We start from the raw sequence: 6,000 nt of genomic DNA on the forward strand, positions 1-6,000 counted from the left end.
TGTGTGTGTGTGCGCGTGCGCGGCTGGGGATTTAAACCCAGGGCCTTGTGCTTGCGAGGCAAACACTCTACCAACCAAGCTATATCCCCCGCCTGTGCTCAATGTTTTTAAGATTCATCCATGTTGCTTCATATGAGTAGTTTATTCCTTTTAATGCCACACAGTATCTTATTATATACATATCCTAAATTTGTTTTCTTCATTCATCTCTTGACATTTGAACTCTATAGTTTTGGATCTATATTAATAAAGCAAATATGTTCATGTAAAGATCTTTTTGTGTACATATTTTCATTTCTCTTAAGTAAATACCTGGAGTTCTACTGCTGGGTCATATGGTTAAATGTATATTTACTTTTGCAGAAATGGTCAAATTGTTTTCCAAAATGCTTAAAATATTTTATACTCCCACTTGGAATTTGTCAGTCTTTTTAATTTCACCCATTCTAGAGAGTAGGTAGTTCTGCCTCTTTTCTATTTTAATTTCCCTATCTTTGATGGCATATTTTTAATGTTCTTAATGGTCATTTACATAAGTTTTATTTATCTGTTAAAATCTTTTACCCATTACAATTGTCACTGTGATATATTACCAGATCCTGTTCCAGTGAAAAACCTATTGCCACAGCTAGTAAGAATGTGATAGGAAATCAGTTTTCAGCTGTTACTCCCTTCAGGGATTACTTCAGTTGAAGTCAATCATAACACTCAAGCACGTGTTCCCTTCCTAGGGTGGCCCACATTACTGAGTGATGCATAAATAGAAAGGTGTGGTCATCTGGGTTAGCTAACTGGGGGCAACTATGAAGGTCCAGTCTAGCTCCAGAGCTACCTGAGAAGTCAGTCAAGGATTTTGCTCAGGGGCCTCATTGCTCAGCAATCCCTCTCAATGTCAACAAGTGAATGCTGCTTTGTTGCCTTCACTTGCACCAAGGGCAACCCTTAATAAACATATACTATTCCCAAAATGTTATCTTACGGTCTGATTCCTAAGGAACCTAACATGGAATTTTTTTAACCAGGTCATTTGTCTTACTAGTTGTAAGAGTTCCTTATACAAACCAGAGACTGTGTGTGTGTGTGTGTGTGTGTGTGTGTGTGTGTGTGTGTGTGTGTAAAGTAATACCTAAGATATGTGTTCTGTCTGTTGCTGCTTTTTATTTTCCTAAGAAGTTTCTTTTGAAAAACATTAGCTTTTAATATTGATGAAGTTCCAATGACTAATTTTTATCCTTTCTGTGTCTTAGATATCTGTGCCTATACAAAATTTGCAAGGATTTATCCATATTTTCTCCTGTTTTTTAATGAAAAATTTTACATTGTGTCTATAAGCCATTTTTAGTTTATTTTTGTGGATGAGGTGAAGTATAGGTTCATTTTCCCCTGAATATTTATAACCAGTAATTCTTACACCATTTGTTTAAGATTTTCCTTTACCCATTGAATTAGCCCTTAAACTTAGTTCTCTTAAAAACAAACAAACAATAAGGGGGAAAAAACCTATTGCAGAACTTTTGCAGTGACATACAACTTCATTAATGAGCTTATCTATGTCTAGATAAAAGCCTTCTGGGATCTTTATTAGGATTATTTTTACTGTATCAATCAGTTTGGAAAGTACTGACATTATAACTTATTTGATCCTCCAGTCCATGAGCATGGACATCCCTTCATTTATTTGGGTCTTCTTTAATTTCTTTCAATAATGTTTTCAAGTTTTTAGGGTATACATTTTGCTCATATTGCCCAAATTTATTTGTTTGTTTTTGTGGGGATACTAGGTATTGAATGCAAGGTTTTCTGACTGCTAAGCACATACTTTGCCACCCAGTTATACCATCAGTTTCCTTATTTTCATATTTCTTGGAGCTATTGTAAATGGTATTTCAGTTTCTGAATGTTTATTCCTACTGTTTAAAAAACAACTGTTCTTTGTTTTTATGTTAAATCTATAACTTTACTAACTTTTCTTTAGTTATAGTAGTTTTCTTAAATATTACTTAGGATTTTCAATGTAGATAAACATCTGGTCTGACATTAGAGACAATTTAAGTTCTTCCTCCCAATCTACATTCCTCTTGTACTGGCTATGAACTTCAGTACAATGCTCTTATAGAAATGATGGAAGGGGATATTCTTGTCTTATTTCTGACATTAGGAAGAAAAGTATTCAGTCTTGCACCATTAATAATAATGTTAACTATAGTTTTTTAAGGTACTTTTTAAAAATCAGGTTAATGAAGTTCCTTCTATCACTAGATGCTGAGTTTTTATTATGAATGGATTTTTAGTTTTGTTAATTGCTTTTCTGTATCTTAAGGTGTTCATGTAATTTTCTTCATTTCAGAATATCAAACCAACTTTATATTTTGAGATAAAAATCTTTATGGATAAAACTCAAAATAGACTGTCCTTTTTACATATTCCTGATTTTATTTGCTAAGTTCTAAAAAAAGATTTTTGTTTATATCCATGAGAAATGTTCCATAGTATCCTTTTCTTCCAATATTTTTGGTTAGCTTTAATATGAGAGTAATGCCATTTTTATACAATGAATTGGGATATGTTCCCTCCTCTCCTATTTTCTCAAATAATGTATTTTTAAATGTTTGATAGATTTCATCACTAAAGTTGTCGGAGCCTAGAAGAGTTTTTTCTGTAGCAACATTGAAATTATAAACTAAATTTCTTTAATAAATAAAAAGCTATTCAGAATTTTTTTTCCCCTTTTTTCAGTGTGTGCAGGTCAGTTGTAATTTGGGTCTTCAAAAAATTTCACTATTTCATCTGAGTTGCCCAATTTAGTAGCACAAATTGGCTCATTAACACTCCCTTACTGTCCTTTTTATGTCTTTAATGATAATCCCTTCTCCTGGTATTGGTAGCTTGTGTCCCTTTTGTTCCCTAAACCTTTTTGATCAGGCTAGCTAGAGACTTCTTGTGAATTTGTTGGACCAACTTTTGAATTTTCCTATTACTTTTTAATGTTCTGTATTTACAGAAATTTGATTTTTACTACAGAAACCTAATTTGTTAATAACATCTCTATCATAACTATTATTCCAACTGAACAGAAAAAAAAGTTGCATAACTTTTAAAAGTGTTACTTCCTCTTCCTTTGTAGAGAGTGTCCACATTCAATTCTGGTACCACAAATACATTCTGCGAACCGGGCATGGGTGTGTGGGTCATTGTATGAATGAGATGGTATTCATACAAATTCTACCAAAAATTCCTCTCTAGACAGTGGTTCTTAACTAGGTGTGAACATCAGAATCACCTATGGAGCCTTTTAAAAGTGCCTAAGACATACACACAGATTTTTTTTTTTTCTTTTTCTACTGTAAATAAATGGGGTACAACTTGTTCCTCTGGTTGTACATGAAATGAATTCAACAAATCTGGGAGCAGTGAGCATCTTGATTTTTTAAAAATTTGTAGAAGGATTCTGATAATATCCTAAACTTGAGAATCCACAGCTCTGAATGATTAGAACATTGGACACTTGGTATGCTAAGAAGAGTCTAAGTGAAGTGAAGTGAAGTGAAGTGGGAAGTGGGAGAGTAAATACATAGCAGAAAGTCCAACAAAAATTTGTTGCCTATCTTTAATAACTGTGGGCCTGTGGTCCCAGAGATATAAACGAGTTTATGTACATGAACATTCTTTAAAAGAGAAAAAACACGCATGTGTATTTATAAGTACATTATGACTTAAATTTCCTCAGTATATAGGCTAATTATTTTTGATTTTGAAGAAATACATTTGTGTGTGTGTGTGTCTTAAAAAATACTCAAACAGTACAAAATGGTAGAGAATGGAAAGTAAGTCTCCCTCCCATGTCTAATCCTGACTTCCTCAAATCCCTCTCCAAATACAGTGAAGAGGTTTTGTTGAGATGCTTTCATTACAAGTTCTAGCAAATACAAGCATGTAATGCTTTTTTAAAAAAGGCTAGAGACATAATATAACCACTCTCATTTTAACAGCTACTGTTTTGCTTCTACAAAAAAATGTGCGTAGCTGGGTGCAAGGGTGCACATCTGTAATCCCAGTGACTTACGCTGTTGAGGCAAGAGGATTCCAAGTTCCAGGCCAAGGAAACTTAACAAGACTCTGTCTCAAAACCAATAAAAAGATTTTGATTTGTAGTTCAGTGGTAAAGTCCCTGGGTTCATTCCCCAGTACCAGGGGATGGAGGGGAATGTACATAAGTACATTTGCAAATATACCTGCAGGATAAATTCCTAGAGGTGAAATAACTGGGTCACAGAAACATGGGCATTTTTAACTTTGATTGTACCACAGTGTATACCTAACATATCTAACATATTTTATCAAGTACTTTCTCTTTGCCAATTTAATTGTTTAAAGTTGTATATACCATATTTAAACTTGTTTTTCAATTTTTTTTTAACGGATTCATGGCTGGGGAAGGTGGAGCTCAAAGATCACATTTTAAGTCAAAAAGCAGCAATTTCTCATATCTTGTAGTGTGTGATGATACAAATAAAGCAGTGTCTCCAAAACCATCAACAACTTGTGGTTAATCAAAGACCTGTGTTCTCAGACACCCTCACATCTCTTAACCTTTTTATTGGAGGAAGCCAATCATACACCAGAAGAACTAGCCAAAGGAAAGAGAGTGGTAAACTAAACTCTCCTGTTCAATCCTTCAGGATTGACATGTTAAACACATCATCTTTACATTAAAAAGATAATTAAAGCATGAAGCACAATTACAGTAGGAATTCAGTGTGTGTGTGTTCAGAAAAATGTGAAGAATAATTGAGACTGAAGGTTAAAAGGAAACTCCATGTAAGTCAGAGAGGGATGGTTGGAACTTATAAGGTCATGGAAATTTTTTTTCCCACTGGCTCATAAAATTTCAGTATTCCTTTCCACATTCAGTGTCACAGCAAAGAATTATTTTAAGAATAGTAAGTGAGCATAGACTTATCCAGAGAATAATAATATTGATATTGTAAAGGCATGGTTTTCTTCTTCTTCCTTCCTACCCTCCTTCTTTCCAAATATCTGCCTTATGTCTGTTTGAGGCCTGATTCATGTGATATTGTTAACAGTCCACAGTTGGCAGTCATCTCTAATGCATTAAGATGATTCTGGGGATAGCTGAAGGAAACAATGTACATCAGTGTTTCTACAACTTTAATGTGCAAACAAAACACCTGGAGATCATGTAAAGATGCAAGTGCTAATTCAGTTATTTAAGGGATAGGGCTTGAAATTCTGGATTTCTAACAAATGATCTGTTATCCACATTTTTAAAAAAATAATTTTAGTTGGCAATGGACCTTTATTTTATTTACTTGTTTATATGTGGTGCTGAGAATCGAACCCAGTACCTTGAACATGCTAGGCAAGCGCTCTGCCACTGAGCCACAACCCCAGCCCTGTTATCCACATTTTTGAGCAGTATGAATACATATACTTTATAGATAGTTTAAAGGTATTACCTCAAAATAACTCACATTCAGCTCTGAAACATGTTTTGCCTTTTCAACATAAGGATTCACCAAAGAGTAAAAACGCTGGCATAAAGGCCCTGCCAAAGGAAATGGAATAACACTAACAGTAGTAGTTGATGGTGACAGAAGTTATTGTAGTTACTAGTAGTTACTATACTAGTAGTAGTAGTAGTAGTAGTAGTAGTAGTAGTAGTAGTAGTAATAGCAGTGGCAACCCACAAACATTGGAAGAGCACTTAGTATAGATGGATAATAAGGCAGGAATTTAAACAACTACTAAAACGCCAGAAGATAGGTCCTAGTATCTCCACTTCATTGATGAGAAAACTGAAGTTTCCCAAGACATTCAGGCTCCAGAAACAAATTACACTGTCTCCAGTTATCAAATTAACCACCACTACACAGTTGTCCCTAGCTATCTGTGAAGGATCCATTACAAGACACCCTTGCAAATATCAAAATCTGCAGATTTTGCTCAAATCTCCTAGATAAAATGGTACAGTATATGCAA

The 6,000-nt window shown here is 34.3% G+C and overlaps 1 protein-coding gene across 1 annotated transcript in view; it reads right to left on the minus strand.

Moving 5' to 3' along the window:
• The window catches only part of KAT6B (lysine acetyltransferase 6B), an 81,724-nt gene extending 76,132 nt beyond the window's left edge, over nt 1-5,592 (minus strand). Inside the window, exon 1 of the mRNA XM_079135921.1 lies at nt 5,478-5,592. The gene's annotated coding sequence lies outside the window, so the exon portion shown is untranslated. The remainder of the gene's footprint in view (nt 1-5,477) is intronic.
• Nucleotides 5,593-6,000: the final 408 nt, after the last annotated feature.

Source organism: Sciurus vulgaris, assembly GCF_902686455.1.
Source record: "Sciurus vulgaris genome assembly, chromosome: 4".
Classification (NCBI taxonomy): Eukaryota; Metazoa; Chordata; class Mammalia; order Rodentia; family Sciuridae; genus Sciurus; species Sciurus vulgaris.